At 46.4% G+C, this 20,089-nt stretch overlaps 1 protein-coding gene across 1 annotated transcript in view; it reads left to right on the top strand.

The window, feature by feature from the left end:
* The window catches only part of TDRD9 (tudor domain containing 9), a 2,714,501-nt gene that overhangs the window by 1,266,642 nt on the left and 1,427,770 nt on the right, over nucleotides 1-20,089 (top strand). The window lies entirely within an intron of this gene.

The raw sequence follows: 20,089 nt of genomic DNA, 5'->3' as shown, positions 1-20,089 counted from the left end.
TCCCAAACACCCTCGGGGAAAAAGTGGTCAACAAAAAAACAAAGAAGGGACACCATATCCCTCAGTCCCAATAGCCAATCACAATCCAGGAACCATCGCCCAGTCCGTCTTCCTCCCTTGCTCATCCTCTTTCTTTGCGCGAGTGCGCCATTGCTCCTTTTCTAGTTGTCCTGTTACCCCGTATCCTCTCCTGGAAATCAAAGAACAACATCAGGACTTGAAATGTTCGAAGTCAAAGCAAACTTGCAACAAGGGTAACGAGAATAGAAGAACAAATGTATCATAACATGCTGAAAACAAAGAACCATCATAACAGGGTATAACCAGAATACATAAGAAAAGCCATACACCTGCATATTCACAGTCTAAATCCCAAAAGAACTTACTTACTCCCAACAGGCAGGATGTTTCGCCAATACCTGTGGTGGGATAATCCTCTCCTCCGAGTCCTTAATAGAATTGAAACTTTCCGTTATATTAGCTAGGACATTTTTCATTCTATGTCAGAGCTAGAGGCCTCGAATTATGCAAGTTCAAAGCTTACTTACCACCAAATGTGCCATATCAATGACAGGCTTAAAATAGAACCTTTTAAATGTGGAATCTGAGGACCAGTCCGCTACATTCATAATTTCTTCCAGACGTGCTCCCCGCGAAAAAGCCTTGGAGGCCATCGCGCCTCGTGCCGAATGAGCTCCAAATTGTCATAGGCTAATGCCTGCCTCCTGCATGACCCACCGTGCGATAGTGGGCTATGAAACTGCCTTGTGTGGCTTCCGGAAAGCAATTAAGAGTTGCCTCTCCCCAGGAGGTCTGAGCTCCAAAGACATCTCCTCTTCTGCTTTCAAACAGCGCACCACACAAAGCCTAGGAGAGTCTGGGAAAGCTGGGTACTCAATCACACGCATATGACTCTTTATCCTCCGACTGATAGTCAACGACACCCCTGAAGGGGAAAAAACTCTACCCGTTATGTCTAGGGCACCCACGTCCGACACTCTGCAGCTCGAAATCAAACAAAGAAGCATCGCTAGTTTCGCAGATAGCTCTTTGCGGGATAAATACTCATTAGGTTGCCATGATAGAAACAGATTAAGCACTCTGTTAACATCCCAGAGCTCCGAGTACCTGGGTTCCGGAGAAAGTGACAATTCGAGGCCCCGCAAGAGTCAGCATACAAAAGGATGCTCTGACACTGGCTTGTTGTCGAGTGGGGCATGCCCTGCTGAGATCGCCGAGCGGAAGGTATTGACTAACCTATAAGCTAAACCCTGCAGGGCTAGGCTCATCAAGAAATTCAAAATATGGACTAAATCTGCGCCCATGGGATTGCAACTCCGTCGCTGATCGATAACGCTTGATGGTGCTATCCGACCAAGCCTTGGACAAAGGGTTCTCCGCGAACTCCGAGAGGCCCAGGAGTGACCATCTACCCCTGTAATCTTCCACGCCATGAGGCGGAGAGATCCGTCGAGAACCATCTGATGATGGTGGTTGTTGGGATTGAAAAGAAGCTCTGGAAAGTGGGGGAGGGGGATTGGAAAATCCCAAGAAAGTTCCAGAAGAACTGGAAACCAATCTTGTGACCTCCAAATGGGCGTAATGAGAACAATGCTGGCATATTGCCGCCTGATCTGAGCTGACACTCTGGTGATCATGGCGAAGGGCGTGAATGCATAAGGCCGATCTTGTGTCCAATCCTGCACAAACGCATCCGTGGCTACCGCCAGGGGATCCAGTCTCCAGCTGAAAAAGTGAGGAAGTTGATGATCCAACCTGGAGGCAAAAAGATTCATGGAAAAAAGACCCCAAAGATCCTGCACCCACGAAAAAATGTCCGGATGCAACTTCCACAGACTGGCATCTTTGAAGTGTTGCACCTGCGAGTCTGCCACCAGATTCTCTCGAGCTGGGAGATATTCTGCCGTCACCGAGATCGGATTGTTGAGGCAAAACTGCCAATGACTGGGTGCCAGGTCCGAAAGCACCTTTGAGCGAGTGCCCCCCAGGTTATTGGTGTACCTGACAGCCGGTACGTTGTCCATTTTCAGGAGGACATAGGACGGACTCGATTTGGTTCAACAACGAACGTCAAAGGAACCCGCTAAAAGTTCGAGGCAGTTGATGTGAAGTTCCTGCTCCTGTGGGGACAATGAACCGCCTGTGGAGAAATCCCTACACCTGGCTCCCCAGCCTGACCTGCTTGCGTCTGATTCTATAATCAGGTCTGTGGCGGAACCAAAAATTGCTCTCCGGTTCCAAGCCTCCATGTGGGATAGCCACCAGCGAATCTCTCCTAGTGCCTCGTCTGACAGGGAGACCGGATGGGAGTATGGGAGCCCTTTGCGCTGGTGTTTGGCCTTCAAGCACTGCAAGGCCCGATAGTGTAAAGGGCCCGTGAATATAGCCTGGATAGAGACTGAAAGCAAACCTACAATGCGGGCGATCTGCCGAAGGGGTACTGTGCCTTTGGCCAGAGTGCGTCTAAACTCGTGGCAAATCTTTGCCATTTTCCGCAACAAAAGACTGAGGGTCACGTCCGTGCATTCTATCACGAAACCTAAAAAGGTATGCGCTGTGCTGGCACCAACAGGAACTTTTTTGTATTTACGACAAACCCCAATCTCTCCAACAGACTGACTGCCTGCTGCAGCTGCTCTCGAAGCACCCCCGGATCTTGGGCCAGCAACAACATATCGTCCAGGTACACAAAGAGTCGAGTGCCTCTCGCCCTGAGGTACTCCACCACTGGTTTGAGAACCTTGGTGAAGCACCATGGGACGGAGGAAAGACCGAAGGGAAGAGTTGTGAAGTGATACGCCTGACCCCGCTAGAGGAATTGCAGGAACCTTCTGTGGGGGGAAAAATAGGAATGGCCAAATAGGCATCCTTTAAATCCACGCGAACCATCCAATCTGCCGGTCTGAGCACGTCCCTCAGGAGGTGAATGCCCTCCAGTTTGAAATAGCGGTATACCAGCCATTCGTTGAGAACCGGACGTTGCCCTCCATCCGTCTTGTCCACCAAGAACATGTTGCTTAGAAAACCTTGTGGATCTAAGTCGGTGCGACAAATAGCGCCTTTGCCTAAAAGCGCAGCGATTTCTGCGTCTATTAACGCCTCCTTGTGCCGGGAGAAACTAATAGGGTTGGGCGGGAAGATTTGCCTGGGATCGCCGTAAAACTCTATTTGAAAACCCTGCACCGTTTGTTGGACCCAAGCGTCGGACGTGTGGAAACACTTACCGGAGTTAGAGAAGTTGTCTCCACCACGGAAACCTCGGTCTCTGGAGCGCAGCCCACGGGACGGGTAGAAGTTTGAATACCCTGCCTGGTTTTGGTATTGCCCTTGCCTGGAGCCTTGCCCCCTGGAGGAGTTGTTTGGGGCCTGGCCGGTCGAGAGGCCCCTTTCTCGACCGGCTCTACGGAAAACCCGGGAGGAAAAAACCTTTTTTATGGACGACTGGGCTTTGTCCAAAGATGTGAATGTGTTCACAAATGTTCCAATCTCCTTTATGAATGGTTCGCCGAACAATCCTCCCTAGGCTACCGCCCCGGCCTCAGAGTCTGCCAGATCTCCTAATTTTGGATCCACTTTAATTAGAAAAGACCTTCTGCGCTCAGTTGAGAGCGTGCAGTTAGCGTTTCCTAAGAAAACTACCGCTCTTGGCGCCCACCCAGAGAGGGCATCGGGAGATATCAAAGCCCCTGACTTCTTGGCATTATCCGCCACATCCAGTATCATGGTCATGGGGCCCAGGGCATCCATGAGCTTATCCTGGCATGCCCTCTATGACCGGTCTATCCCCTTCTTGGGGTCTTTAATGAATTTCGCGAGAAAAGTCACCATCCAAGGGTCCAGATCGGTCTTTGTGCCACTTTACCCGCAAGGGAGGGGCGAGGGCATTCGGAGCGTAGGCGGCTGTGAGCCACCTTGCCCATCGACGTGCGAATCCTGCTGGCCACATAACCGGTCACCTTGGTAGAAGGTGCCCATTCAGAGGACCTTGGGTGCATCAACAACTCTGGGTCGAGCATATCTGAGTCACCACTGGCAGTCTGTGGATCTGTAGGGTGGGGAGATGGGGAGGGATGCCACGGTCTAGAGGGCCCTGGTTCTTCATCAGTACCCCTGTGAGTGTGATCTCCAAACCCTGGGGAGGAACTAGGTGGATTAGTAGGCACCAGGGGGGGAGGGGCCAAGGGTGGGGGCTGCGCGCTAGAAAGGCTTCTCGCAGATGCTCGAAAGCGCCTTGGTCAACCCCGTCCATCTTAGGGCGCTTGACCGGCTCTGGGATATCATTTAAAACCGCTTGCGGTGTAGTGGGAGCTGTCCCCGCAGGCGGGGCCCATTGAGAACAAAACTGCTCCAGTTTTTTTTGCATAAGCCCTCTTCCATGGGAGCCATGACCTCCTCTATGGCGTGGTAGATAGATGTAACCACCGCATCGTAGAAATCATCATCCCAAGGTAGCTGATCAAGGGGATCCTCCTCCCAGTGCCTGTCTCCCTGCTGCGACATGACAAGAGAACTATTACGCCAACCACAGGGCACCTCCACAGTCACTGACTGATTAATTACTTGCTGGGGACCAGCGCAATTGAACAGATTAAAACCCCAATGTAAATGAAAGAGGTATCGTGAAAAGCCTCTGGGGCACTGCAATAATGATAATAAGCAGGGAAAATACTAAAACAGCCCTGGGATGTGTCCTTGCAGGCCCCAATTCAGCCTGACAAAGTGCCTTTAAATGAATAAAATACACCCAGCGGGCGTCAAGATATTCACACACAAACTCACACCTACTCAATCCGGTCGAGCGTCACTTAGGCCAGAGCTAAGCTCCACAGACCCTCATTGAAGGCGCAAATCTCCAGGGATGCGAGGCAGTCGGGCAACGGTGGGCAGAATAACAAGAATGCAAACATCAAAATTCCGCGCGTAGTTGCCAGCGAGTGGAGCTGACGTGCTTGACCTGCGCGACAGCGCCCCTAGCGGCCGGGGTTGGGGACCGCGCCTCACTGCATACGAAACTAGTGGACTCGTGTAGGCCCAACAGTAGACCCACAGAATCACAGCGGGAGGCCAACCCTTGGCTGCCCTAAGGCTTGGAGCACGCGAGAGTGCGCTTGAGCGGCCCCTCAAAGGCCAACGATCTGAGCCTGGGGTGAGTCGCAACAGCGAAAATGACACCAAAACCTTTACTAAACTGGCTGAAACTACCAGGAATAACAATAAGGCATTCGAGAAGTAACAGCAGGCGCAGGACTCGGAACGCAATCCCGCGGCTGCCGATCACAATACAGCAATTCAGAGAAAAGGAAAAACACACATCTGTAGCTGCTGAGCAACAAAGAAAGTGAATGAGCAATGGAGGAAGACGGACTGGGCGATGGGTACTGGATTGTGATTGGCTATTGGGACTGAGGGATATGGTGTCCCTTCTTTGTTTTTTTGTTGACCACTTTTTCCCTCAAGGGTGTTTGGGAAATGTGGTCTCAGTTAACAAGTTTTAAAATTGCTGCTGTGAGGAATAATACATTGAAAGTACAGCATAATCCGAAGCCTCCGGTCCTGACATAGAATTACAACAAAAGTGATCTTTTTTACAGTAGCTAATACAAATTGAAACTGTTTTACTTGCATAGAGCACATACCCTATATTCCCAGCAGATAAGCCTTCTATGATAATTTTAATCTGTGTCCAGAACCTAAAGTTATGCACACTCAAACGTGTCTCTCCTTAAAAGCCATTAACCATCTGAACTGTTGCAGACTTGATAGAAAGGCATAGGTTATGTGTCTCAATCCATTAATACAGTGGTTCTTAACCTGTGATCCGGGTACCCCTAGGGGTCGGCGAAGTCTACCAAGAAGTCTGTGACTGCTTCGAAAATGAAATATTATTAGTCGCTTATAAATAAAGCTAAATGTACAACTGTACATTTGAAAACTTTCTGTTAATGTTAAGGAATTTGAAATTGGCCGCTAAAAATTAAGTTAGTATCTTCAGATTAATTCTTGGGAGCAGTGTAAGTGCATCAAACAGAGCACAGTATGGATGATGGGTGGCCTTAATTGGATTTAGGAAAGCACCAACCTACCTATTAAAATTGAAATTTAGATTTTTTTTTTAATTAAATAAAATATTCATCATTTGTGTATTTGTTTGATGAATGTTTGTTTCTATATTTTTTTTTATGCCGATTTTTGGAGTTCAAATTATAGGAAATGCTTTGGCCGGAATCTTTGGCTTCCAGTAATGGCTTTGTGGGAGTCCACAGATTTCACTAATAATTCATTCGGGGGGTGGGGGTGTGATGGGGATGGGGTTGGGGGTCCGCAGGTTTCTGTTACCATTAAGTGGGGTTCCACAGAAGTCAAAAGGTTCAGAACCCCTCCCTTAGGAGATCTTAAAATATAGTGCAATAGCGAGCAATTAGGTAAAACAGCTTGACTAGAACATCTTTCTTTATTAATGTTAATGTTAATGGGTGACTTGTATAGCGCACGGCTACTCCGAGGAGTGTCCCGGCGCTTTCTGACCCATTACTGAAAAAAGAGAAAAGACAACAGAAACATAACAGAATTACTGATTAAAAAGCCAGGTTTTCAAGGCCTTTCTAAAGGCAAACAGGTTGGGAATGCGACGGAGATCAACAGGAAGGGAGTTCCATAGTTTGGGGGCGAGATATTTAAAGGAACGTCCACATATTCTGACTTTCCTAATGGGAGGCACCATTGCCAGGCCAAGATTTTCCGACCGGAGAGATCTGGTGGGTTTGTAGAAGAAAAGCCGTTTCTGAATGTAGGAGGCCCCCACCAAATGGAGTGCCTTATGGGCCAGTGTAAGAGCTTTGAATGTGATTCGCTTCTTGATCGGAAGCCAGTGAAGGGAGGAAAGCAACTCAGATGATCTGGCTTGCCGGGGTAGGCCGAAGATGGCTCTTGCCGCAGAATTATGTACAACCTGGAGTTTATGCAAGAGATAGTCCGGCAAACCCAGGTAGAGGACATTTGAATAATCAAGCCTGGAACAGATCAGAGCTTGTACTGTCAGCTTCCTGTGGGCTAAAGGGAGCAAAGGAAGGAATTTACGCATCATTTTAAGCAGACCAAAACAGGTACCCGTGAGACCTGTGATCTGTGTTTTCAGAGCCAGGGTGTTATCGATTTTGACCCCAAGGTTTTTAGCGACCAAAGAGGAAGAGGAAGGGGGGGACATGCAAACCAGCCACCATTCCTGCCAGGACGGTTCTGCCTGACAGCCGAAGAAGAGCACCTCGGATTGATCAGGGCTGCACTTGAGGCTGCACCGCTGAAACCAGTTGAAGACAGCTCCAAGGCAACCACGGATGCTCTCCCCGTCAAACTCCATGTCCTTCTTGCAGGTGAAGAGGAGCTGGGTGTCGTCAGCGTATGATATGATCTGGGCACCCATCGACTCCGCCAGTATCGCCAGTGGAGTCATGAAGATGTTAAAAAGGGTCGGGCTCAGCACCGACCCTTGTGGGACTCCAACATTCATAGGCGGCACCTCGGCGGAGTACGGGGGGGCCCAGACCACTTGTCGACGACCCGCTAGGTAAGATCTCAGCCAGCTCAACACCGTCCCTCTGAGACCGATCTCGTGAAGTCTTCTCAAGAGGGCCTCATGCGGGACGGTGTCGAAGGCCGCCGACAGATCCAACATCACCAGCATTGCTCTTCCACCTGAGTCGAGAACTTCCTTAATGGCTTCATTAACTTCCAAAAGAGCGGTCTCCGTGCTCAAGTTGGAGCGGAAGCCAGATTGGGTAGAGTGGAGTAACCCATGGTCTTCAAGGAAGGAAGAAAGCACAGAGTGGACGTGCTTCTCGACGATCTTAGCCAGGCTGGGCAGGAGAGAAATGGGCCTATAGTTAGCGTGTATCTCTGGGTCAAGGCCTGGTTTTTTAAGAAGGGGAACGACCATTGCCTTCTTCCAGGCTGGCGGAACAATGCCGCTGGATAAAGATAGGTTCAGAATAGGAGAAATTAAAGAATTCAGAATCTTGGCAGTCCTGGCTAAAAAGCTCGCCGGGCACGGATCGAGCGGAGAGCCAGATTTAATCCTGAGTAAAAGATCCAGAGAATTAGATTCCAATAAAGGAGGATACTCCGATAGAATAGGGCAGGAATCAGGAGGTAAAGTCATCAGAATGGAGTCATGCAATGAAGCACTTGGGGGAGCTGGTGGACAAGATTGTTGAATCAATTTGATTTTCGTATTAAAGAAAATGGCCAGCTCCTTTACCCAAGATTCGGAAAACTTATGCTGGACTATGCTGGATTTAGGAGAGATAAACTCTTTAACAATGGTAAAATTTTCTTTACTGGAATTTGAAGCAGACTCAATTCTATTTGCAAAATAGTTCTTTTTGGCCTCAAGAATGTCAGAGTGGTAAGATTTAATAGATAGTTTATAGGCAGACTTAGCTTCTTGGTCATATTGCTTCCGCCAGAGTCTTTCGGCTAACTTACAGTTACGCCGTGCCAGAGCAAGTGACTTAGAGAACCAAGGAGCCGAACTGCGCTTGACAGATGAAGAGGGGGTAGAAAGAGGAGCAAGATCATCAAGCCTTTCAACTAACCATTCCTGGAAAGTTTCAAGGTCCCTCTCCAGATGGCCGGATAGGAAACCGGGATATTCGTGAAGCGCTTGAGCAAGACTCTCAAGGGTGATTTTATGCAAAGGTCGTCTGGGGTGCCTAAGGTGGTCAGGGTTAGTATAAGATGTTTTACTTCTGCCCTGAATTAAAAAACTAATCAAAGAATGGTCGGACCAGAGAACAGGGGTGGGACGGGACATAATAAGAGGAAAGGTGGAGAACACTTGGTCAAGCGTGTGACCCTTAACATGAGTCGCACTTGTGATGTAAGGAGTTAGACCAAGAGGAACAGTGATGTCCTTGATTTTGACCGCTTCACTGTCCAACTCAACATCCATATGGATGTTAAAGTCCCCTAACATTATGCAGTTTTCCACCTTCAAGCAAAGAGCAGTAATAGCAGACTGAAGGTCGTCAAAGAAGGAATCCCGCAGACCCGGAGGTCTGTAGACCAAAAGCCCAGAAAAAGATTGATGCTTGGAGAGTGCAATGGAAAAGGCGAGGGATTCGCAGCCAGAAATAGGCAGAGATGGGATAATTGTGCAGGCAAAAGATCTAAGAACTGCAAGTGCCACACCACCACCTTTACCCACTGTCCTATCCTGTCTGTAAACAATATACTCTGGCGGAAAGGCTGCCGCGATGTCAGGATTAGACGACTCACAGAGCCATGTTTCTGTGAGCAAGAGACAGAGTGGATTCTCCGAGGTAAGTAGCTCAAAGATGTCCAAAGCGTGCCTATGTAAAGAACGGGTGTTAAGCAATAAGCACTTAAACTGTTTGGGAGGGAGCGGACGGGAACCCTCAGAAGCCCGGTATATGTTGGGATACCATCCGCAACCTGGACAGCAGCATTTACCTTTGAATCGGCCGGGAAAGACATACCGACAGGTAGCGGTATTAAGGTTAAATGAGAGTAGATCCACTGCAGAGTAGGAAAGCCTATGGCCAGAGCCTGCCGCCGCGCCGTCCGCTGCCGTGTCGCGGACGGGCGCAGACGGGCAGGACTCGGGCACGACTCCGGCGCAGATCCGGCGCGCCCGCTGATCGCGTCCGCTGCGCGGAGTCATCCCTGCCCGTTTTTATAGTACTCTCAATGGCGTCCCCAACCCAGCCCAAGCCAAGATGGCCGCCAAAAACCGGCGCCCGGTGCTCTCAGCCGAGAGCAGAACCGGAACAGCAGGACGGGTAAGAGTAGACTTCTGGGTGCTGCTGGGCGCTGGGGGGTCTCAGCACACCTCTAAGATCAGGTGTGGGGCAAAAACAGGACCAATACAAACACTGCTAAAAACGAGTTACAAGCAATTTAAAAACACAGGGACAGACAGGAGACCTCCCGGCTTCCGCCTCAGGAGGGAAAAAGGTGTGTGCAGTGTCAGAATTGCCGAAAACCTGCACCAGGCGCCTTTTATAGTACTCTCAATGGCGTCCCCAACCCAGCCCAACCCAAGATATTGCCAATTTATTTGCAGCTAGGGTTTGTGTATGTAAGGCACATAGCTGACTCTGACTCTAGTCCTTTTGCCACCGCCTCTCTCAGGCACTGCAGATCTCTGTTACTAAAATCGTGGATTGCTGAAGTAGAATTTTTCCGTTTTCAGCATTTGGTTTTGTCACAAGGTTTATCTAGTAATATTGTTTAAAAATTAAGGCTCTTTGCTAATTCCTCAATTTTTCTTTCCAGACTGTACATTCGGTCCCATCAAATGAAGTAGTTATTCTAACATCAACAATATTTAATATTGGTGACAGATGTACGTTTTCTCAAAATGAGAACTTTTTCCTATTTTTGCCTGAAACATGGCCCTGCCTTTGGGTAACCCTATACCACATTTTATTGAATTAGGCTATCCTTAAATCATAGACCCCTGCAATGTAAAGCGAAAAAGAGTGACTACAGCCAGGTTTTTCTATTTGCAAGACTTCACTTAATCAGTTCTCATGAAACGTATAAGAAGAAACACGGATACAGAGTCCTTTTGATCTGCCCTCTTCAGGTATTGGCTTTAATAAGTTTATAATAGTATACCAATGCTTAGATGAGCTCTCCTTCAAGGCTATGTCATTTCCTGGATGGTTACATTGTTCCATTTTTTATTCCCATCAGGTTTTTATGATGTGGCCTCAAGGAGGCCTGTTGTTCGATCACAGATGTGAAATGACATGCAGTTGTGACAGCTAGTACATGTCCTTTGGTGTATTTAATTTGCAGACGCAATTAAATTTTATTTGCTTATTTTCTGTCATTTAGATACCATACCCTGTCAGAAAAAGATGATTCTATTTACTAACTACCCTTTTTTTATACTTGTTTTATTATTTTTAATATTTACCTCTCAAATAACAGTCTAATTGATACACATTGCATAGTTTCAATTGGCATATTTGTCATGTATACAGACCTGTATTCCATCTGTCGCTCATGCAATAAAATGAGCTATAATTTACAACATGGTACTTTTATCTTAAGTCAAATAATTGAATTATCCTCAATCCTAAACCACAAACCATGAAGTTCAGGATAAGTTACTATTTCTCCACCCACCCCGCTTCCTCTTCTTAAAAATGTTTTCTATCTTATAAAATGAAAGAACAGTTTATTTTTTTCAGTCGCCTATTTGTTTGTTAGATCACAGTTTATGCATTGTCAGCTTCCAATGGCGTTGCACAAGGCAGCGTTAAGTTTGCCTATACATATTACCTGCAGCCCAGCCAATTTTCTACAGCACATCAATATACAGATCGGTGAGGAAGTATTGTGTCAATCGACTATCAGTGAGGTATATCTGAGTGGACATGGTGCTGGGGTTGATAGGGTTTTGTATGGACATTCATCCTCTTTCTTCTACTCTTTTGGTATCTGCAGGAATTTGTCTCAATGTGCTGCTATTGATGGCTTGCAAAGTTCACTTTTTTCCTCTTTTAATGGGCAGAGCTACTTTCTGCCTTCTCCTAATATTCTAGCGTTTGTTTCCACATGGCAGACATGGGAGGTAAGAAGGCTTTACATCTTAGTGTTATGGCTCACCTGGCCAATATGAGTTTTGTGGCTTTCTTTGGTCTAAGTTAACACCAAGTAGGAAAGCCTTGATGTGTTCTTATTTCAGTCTAGCAGTCACAGTTTAAATCATTATCAGCGCCTACTGCCAAAAAGGGTGGAGGTAAGCACCATCCAAATCCTATGCAAAAAGTCCACATTGAGAACAGCTGTCTAGGGCTCTGGTAAAACTCTAGCTAGGTTTATAAGGGGTAAGGTAGGCTTTGTGTAAGATGTTAAACTGGCTGAATTTGAATCAAGTGTTTCGGGAGACCCTCTGGGTGTATACAACGGCCTTCTGTCTTTCTTCATCATTATAGTGGTGTTCTAAATTCTCTTCCCACAAATCTTTAAGTGGCTACAGGAATGTCCCAGTACGGTCGATTTAGGGCTCGATAAAATTATGTAACTAACTTACGCCCATGACATGTAGTGTTTGCAAGACACCATGAGTAGCAGGCTCTTCGCAGTTCTCTCGCCATTAGAGTTGGAGTACATGTGCAATATGACCTCATAGCAGTAATTGTCCGTCCTGCAACACCCAGGTATCAATCAGTGCTTGAAATTCCTGGAAAACCACTTCCCACTAGAGGTCCATTAATGTACAGATCTCAACCTCTTTCCATTGATGGGTTAGGCATCCGGTAATAAACTTTCCTGTCTTGGAGCAGCTCTTTGCTCATACCAGTTTCCCCCAGACGATGGGCACTAGTCAGTAAGCCAGTCACCAGAACTTTGCCGAGAAGTGTGATCCACTGAAATTGTGGGCTTCCATGCTTCCCCTACTGGTAGCTAATTTTAGTGTAGCTAGGCTCACTCTACGCCGTCCATGTTCCCACACCAATTCCACCAGGCGCGTGCCTGACTGTCAATAAAAAGACATATGATCAGCAGTAAATACACAAAGTGGCATGAGTGGCAAGGAAGTATCACTGTTTTCGCTATAGCTGTACATCTAGATACCTTTAGGGGAAGAGTCATCCAGAATGCTATTTGGTATCTAAATGAGTGTATCATTCTTCCCAGAATACCCTCCAGTAGGTTAGAGTGATTGTGATGTATGTTAATCCCAAGATACAGAAAGGTGTTGGGCTCCCATTGAAGTTCCTGGCCTTCTAGTGTGATTTCACGTTGTGGCTGGGTAGGTGAAAGAGCAAAAGTGATTTAGTGTGGTTAACTCTTCTGGTGTTGTGAAAACCTTGAAGGGTACGGGATATAGGAGCAAAGTCAGCGGTCTTATCCTGAACATAAAGTAGCATATCATCCACACATGAAGAGAGGAGACGTGCACCTTCCTGTTCAGTGAGATACCCCAGGCCTGTCACTGACCCTGTACACACAGCTTCATAGCCAGGGGTTCTCCATTGCAAGACCAAACAGTAGTGGGGAAAGTGGGCACCCCTGTCTGGTTCCCCTAACCATTTCATAGGTGTCTGAGATGTTACTGCCAGTTTTGACCCTGGCCTTTGGTGTGGAATAAAGGAGCTTAATTCAGTCAATCAGGTAGTAAGAGATGACATACCGTCTGTTAGACTTGGGGGTCTCTAGTTGGCACAGATATGCACTTGTGACAAATAGAGACCCTCTCCTCTAGTCAGGGTAAAGGGGTACACTCCTAAAATAACCCCTGCTCACCCCCTTGGTAGCTTGGCACGAGCAGACAGGCTTATCTAAGAAGCAGTGTGTAAAGCATTTGTGAACACATACAGTAATCAAGTGACAACACTGCAAATGGACACCACACAGGTTTTATATAAAAAATAAGTATTCTTTATATAGATTTACCACAAGAACATTAAACGACAAAAACACACAATACTGTTACTTTAGATGGTAGGATTTTGCTTAGTTCTCTTTAGTTCTTAAATGCGACACTTTAAGTCAATGTACCTTTTAGATGCGACACGCAGGGCAACGAAAGTGTTGCAACGATGTTGATGCGTTGAAGATTTTGGTGCAAAGAAATAAAGACGTGAAGATCTTCCAGATGCGGCACGCTTCTCCGATGTTGCGAGAAGACTCGACTCAATGCTTCAGCTGCAGCGGCGACACACTTTACGTGATTCGACGACAGCGGCCTTGGCAGCGACCCTCTTCTCTGACGTTTGCAAGACGCTTCCGCTCGATGTGATGTTGCAGCGGCGACACCCCTTTACGCGATGCGACGACAGCAGCTCCGACGGCGGCACGCTTCTCCGTGGATGCGAGGTGCTTTCTTGATGCAGTGCAATGCGACAATTACGATGGCTGCGAAGGCAACACGCTTCTTCCTCGATGCAAGACTCTTCTCTTGATGCGGTGCAATGCGTCAGCTACGATGGCTACGATGGCAACACGCTTCTTCAGAGTTGCAAGACACTTACTGGATGATGCGAGAAGCTTCCGCTCGATGTGATGCTGCAGCGGCGACACACTTTACGAGATGCGACGACAACAGCTCCGACGGCGGCACGCTTCTCCTTCTTGAGTCGCGCTTCCAGCTCCTTGCGACACGCAGTCCCTCAGAAGGCCCAACAACAGCAGTAGGCACTTCCAAAGAACTCTGGGGAGCTGGGGGTGAAGTCTGTTGTTCCTGAGACTTCAACAGGAGGCAAGCTCTTCTCCAAGCCCTTGGAGATCCTTCACAAGTTGAGCAAAAGAACACACAAAGTTCCTTTCTCCTCTCTTTGGCAGTAAGGCAACCACTGCAGGCCAATCCCCCAGATTCAGGGATAGTTTCCTCCTCAGCTTCTTCTGGTTCCTCCCTCAGCAGAGGTTCTTCTTGTTTGCTTAAAGTGATCTAAATTCTTGGGATTAGGGTCCCAATATTTATACCCAAAAATCCTTTGTCCTCTGAGGGCAGAGGGGCCTTTGCCTTGTTCAAACCGTTGCTGGTCAGTCCTGGAGCACTTTGTTTACCTGACTCCTTCTTTCCTTTCAGGGTGCAGGGCGGAGACATCCGACGCACCACAGGAGGTGGAGCCAGCATTGTGGAGGGAAAGCATAGCCCTGGAGCGCTTTGTTGACATGATTCCTTCTCTCCTTTCACAGTGCAGGCCAGAGACATCGGACGCACCACAGGGGGTGGAGCCAGCACTGTGGGGGGCCAGGTCCCAGGTGCAACTCCTCCCTCCCATTTAGATGCAGATCTTTCTGTTCACCACTGGGCGGACTCACCCTGTCTCCTGGAATCCCCCAGCCCTGTCACTCAATCTCCAGACAAGGAATACACAACCTAGCAGAGGCAGGTTTGAGTGGTTAGATAAGAAAATACCTACTTTCTAAAAGTGGTATTTTCAAACACAGAATGTTAAAACTAACTTCACTAAAAGATGTATTTTATCATTCTGAGTTTAGGCATACTAAATTCGAATTTCTACCATGTTCTCTGAGTCAGTTAAGATTATAAGATGTAATAACCAAACTGCCCATTCTGGCCTATGGAGAACAGGTAGCCTTGCAATAGTGAAAAACGAAAATGGCTGTAATTCACTATTAGAACATGCCACACACACCAGGGCACTTCCTACCTTATACTTACAATGCACACTGCCCTTGGGCCTACCATAGGGGTGTCTGATATGAAGAAAAGGGAAGGTTTCGGGACTGGCAAGTGGGTGCACTTGCCCAGACAGCATGACAGTACCAGACTGCATGCAGGTTCTGCAATGGCAGACATTAGACACACTTTTACAGGCTGCTTCTGTGGGTGGCACAACCAGTGCTGCAAGCCCACCAGCAGTATTTGGATTACCAGCACTGGGCACTCCTGGTGCACTGTACTAGGGTCTGACTGGTAAACCAAACCAGCCAATCATGGAGTCACTAATCAATATGTCAATTTACAATAGGGAAAGCATATGCACTTTAGCACTGGACAGCAGTGGGAAAGTGCCCAGAGTCATAAAATAGCCAACAACAGGTCAGAAAAAATGTAGGAGGAAGCCAAAAAGTTCAGGAATGACCCTGGAAAAAGGGCCAAGTCCAACACCGTCCTAGCACCTTAATCAATTATGCCTAGTTGGGAGTATCAAAGGCCTGCTTGAAATAGGCAGAATTAGGCTAGATTGCAGGGGCCGACTGTAGTATTTGGTAGAACCTTCTTATGTTGAGGGAAGTGCTGTGTCGGGGGATTAAGCCATTTTGGTCTGTATTAATGAGTTCCACCAGAAGAGGGAGAAATCAACCTGCTACGATTTTACTTCGTTTATTAGTTCGAGCATTCAAAACCTGTTGAGTTTCTTATGTTGGCTTAAAGCCATTCCCCAGCTTTTGATTTGTTTATTTCAGTGTCCTTGAAAAATCCTTGCTTGCCAGTGGTCAGTCCTGCCTCTTTTTTCCTCCTTTCTCTCTTCTGTTCCTCCCATGCAGCAGGGACTAAATACGGTCTCATCACACTACAGTTCTTTGTCTGTTCTCTGGGGGACTACCTTTTTTCTTGGTTTCCTGCTCTGTTTCTGTTTGCCTGTGTGTAGTTTCGGCACCATAGTTCATTACATTTAAATATAGTTTTTCTCTCTCCCACCTCCTCTTAAATCCACAGTTGTATTGGGGGTACGTCTTGCGCCATGTCTCCCGCTTCGTTTGATATATTTTGTAAGTTTTTTGCAATTTTCCATGTTGAACGTCATTTGGGCTTTTTTGGGGGTCGGATGTTTGGTTTTGGGCTTTGTTTTAAGGAGGATTGGGCTTGTTTAATGTTTGTTTTACAGTTAATGTGCATCTTAGCTTGGCACTTGTTGGGCTTATTTTTAAGGAGGATTGGGCTTGTTAATGGTCCAAGGGCATGGAGGAGCTGGTCAGATTCCATTTCTTGGCACTACGCCACTTCACACATCCTGCAGGAAGCCCCCTGCGACAGCCCGTCCGAGGTGGTCTCCCAGCCGTCTCATTTAAACGGAAGCGTGATCTCGCGGTTGTGGGAGACTGGGGTCATTCAGCAGCACACCCTTCATTTTTGCAAGAGCGGGGAGTTCAACTGGCGTAACTTGCAGTCTGAGCGCGTCCTTCCTGCCCATGCCTTCCAGCCTGCGTGCTGTTTCCAGGCAGGCCTCCTGGTTGCTATGGCGCTGCATACAATGCCATGAGAGAGCAATGTTTCCCTCTTCCTGCACTAAGCAAACACGGCTACTCTTCCAGCCTGCCCCTTGCCCGCTCGTATTAATAAGCAGAGTCTCCTCGCAGGAAACTAACGTAGTCTCATAAGAGAGTATTGAAATCACAGGCCCTCAATCATTTAAGACCTCTTTTGTCGCAAACATGCAGGTTGCATTGAAGCTGTATTTCTTTAGGATGTGGTGAGTTTAAATTCAATTTATTTTTTAAAGTTCGAATCCGGTGTAAACGCAATTTCTCAGTCCACGTCCCCCACGCTTTGTACCTCTCTGTGGTGTGGCAGGGTCGCAGGTCCGTGCAACGTTGTGGCTTCACACCTTCCCGCCTTTTGTAATATCTCAGAGCTTCTGGCCTGTAGCTTCAACAACAGCTCTTTCAGACCACTCTGCAGGCATCTGGGGTGTCAAAGGAACATCTTTAGTGTAACAGTGCCACCCCAGAGGTTTACACAAGCTGTGAATAGAATTTTGCGAAAATAAAATAATTAGTTATGTTAATGTAGAAATCAAGACATTCTTCCTTGACTGTTGCTAAAATTGTCTAATGTTATCGGAGTACACCACATCGAAACACCATACTTTGTCAAAATTGCCATCGCTCCATGTTGTGTGTTCATCTATAATTGCTGTTTGCAGTATTGAAACCCCTTTAGGATATTCCCGCTTCTCTCTGATAAGAATGCACACACAAAACTATCAAAGTCAAGAGCCACAACAAGTAATTCTAATTATTTTGTTACTTTTGCAACTCCTAGGCACGTTTTGGGTGATTCTGGTCTTGCCCCTTAACTCCTGCTGCTGGCATTGGCAACATTTTTAGCTTCTCACTTTTATCTCCGAGCTACTAAATTCCATTATCGACAAAGAGACCTGGTGTGCTGCTCCCCTTTATGGTTCTGGTGACTTGGGGCACCTCATAGATTTTCCCAATCTTCCACCATCCATCAGCTGCATGTCCATAAAAGCAAGGCTTCACTACAGTTAAGTCTTGAAGGATCTGCTTTCATGGTTACCCCTAATTTTTGCTGGTGTTAGTATGTTTTTTTTGGACATGCCTCTCCGCCATGTATTTTGGACATGGCTCCCCGCCCATTTTTTTTATTGGCTTGTGTCATTGTCCTTTGTAAATGCTAGCATCTGATTCATTAATAGGCTCGTAAGTCCCTCTTTAGTATTGCCTTGTGTTCATTTGTAACCTCCCATGAGGACTGGCCCTTTTACTTTGGTTGTTACATGGTTCGTCTTTTTTAGTCTGTAAGCACTATTTTCTTTAATGACTTTCTCCTACTGCAGGTACGACGTGCTTTCCTGCAACATTCAGCTCGCCATGCGTGCTTTCATTTTCCGAGCAGCCGGGACAATGGCGGCTGCTTCTTTGAATAGGTCTTGCGTTTACAAGAGTTTGAGCTGTTGGCATTGTGAATGGCAATGGCTTTTGCGAAACCTATTGCATTGCAAATGCTTGCTGTACTTCGGTTTTAAAATATAGATAGGTCTGTATGATGACAGCGGGTCTCGACCAGGCTTTGGGATAAAAGTGACCACAGCCTCATTCGTTGTGGCAGGCAGGTGTGCACTGTCTTTTGCGGCTTGATACAACTCAAATAACTGTGGTTCTAGGAGATTCAAACATAGCATAAAACCCTTTGGGTAGGCTGTGCCATGTGTTTTTCCCCTCGTGAGTGAACAGATTAATTGCTGTATTTCTTGTTCAGAAATAGCAGCTGCCAGGTTTTCAGCTGCTTCCTTTAGTACCTGAGGGAAGGTCACATCATTTAGTAAACTGTCGACTGGTGCATTTGTGGAATGAAAGTGGCTGGATTATAGTGCTGCTTAGAAGTCTCTGAAGGACTGGTTGATGGCTACTTGTGAATGCACTTTATTTCCCTCCCTGCCCTGCCCTCTTCCTAATGTGTCTTAGCTATAAATGACACATGATCCAAACCTCTAAGGTGCTCTAATAATTAGACCTGTTTCTCTCTGGCTTCACTGAGGGTGCCCACATTTATAGCGCCTAAAATAAATTAATGTTCTTTTTTAAGCTCAGTGTTAAGCCTCTCATGTGCTCCCATCATAGTATGAATGCATGTTTACAGCACCACTGCTTTTTAGGATGCAGTTCATGCGGAGAATAAAAGGAATATTACCTCCTTTACAAATGACCTTTGCCGTTAATATTCCAATGCTTTTTCATAATGCTTTTATATGAGAATACAGCTTAACCTATTTAGTGCAGCCTTTTTAGCAAAGTGGCCTTATTATTTTGTATGTCTGGTCTTTGAGACAACTTAAGCTGTCTCGCCAGTTTGTTTTTCAAAATTCTCTTACATAGAGGGTTTTTGGTCAGCAGGCTTCATTTGTTACAGTAAAAAGGCTATTTACGTTTTGCTACTGCTCACCACTGTGACCAATTTGACAATTGGTCAGCCCTCTTAACACAGTGGCTTATGCTTTTTTAAGTGTGATTTTATATTTTTATGTATTATCTTTAAAAAAAAAGCTATATATTTAGGTTTGTTACTTAGCCTGCACCCTTTTTACAGTTCCTGTTCTAAAGTTTAATTACATTACAAGTGCCTACAATTTGTGTGTTTGGTTTGGTGAGGATTATTTCAACAGTATTAGTAAATTGCTTTGCACAACTGAAAGTCTTTGTTTTTTTAACAAGTACTAAACCAGTCAAATCATTGAATGTGTTTAATATTTAATGTTTATTGCCAGCAAATAATTTTTATTGCATATGTGTAAAATATAAATAATTTTCCTTTAGATACTGCTAACTGCACTTTCCTTACTCACACAAGACCTTGAACATTTTCTAGGAGTTGGTCTTGCGTGCCAACTGGTGGGGCCTGTGGATACTCCAGCCTTCCCTTACTGCTTCAGCAAGTGACGGCAAGGAGCTGTATTTAGGGCCACACCTGCATACTGATATCACTTCCTTTATTTCTGCACCTTTCGGGCGCAGATCCAATGCTCCGTTGCCAAACATTTGTCAATGTTTTATTGTCTCCCAGACACAGTTGTAGGAAAATATTTTACCAAAAACAACTGCCGCCAAGTCGTGCTGTATAAAGCCAGTGATGCTCACAAACATGTACAAATGCCTGCCTGTTCTGACTAGGATCTAAGCTTAACTCCAAGTCCTGCAACATATGCTTAATGATACACCCCTTGGGCCTTCCCTGTCTGCCAGGAGACTCGCTCCCCAGCTCTTCAGTTATTTTATTTTTAGTTATTGTTTGCTTTATTGGACTCTACTTTCTCTGGGCACAGTCAGCTGTCTCCTACTCCTGACTTGCCGCCTGCTTTCCCGCCTTCAGCATTCC

The sequence above is a fragment of the Triturus cristatus genome, chromosome 9 (genome assembly GCF_964204655.1).
Source record: "Triturus cristatus chromosome 9, aTriCri1.1, whole genome shotgun sequence".
Lineage (NCBI taxonomy): Eukaryota > Metazoa > Chordata > Amphibia > Caudata > Salamandridae > Triturus > Triturus cristatus.
Note: the sequence above shows the minus strand (reverse complement) of the source record. Positions and strands in the feature narration are given on the sequence as shown.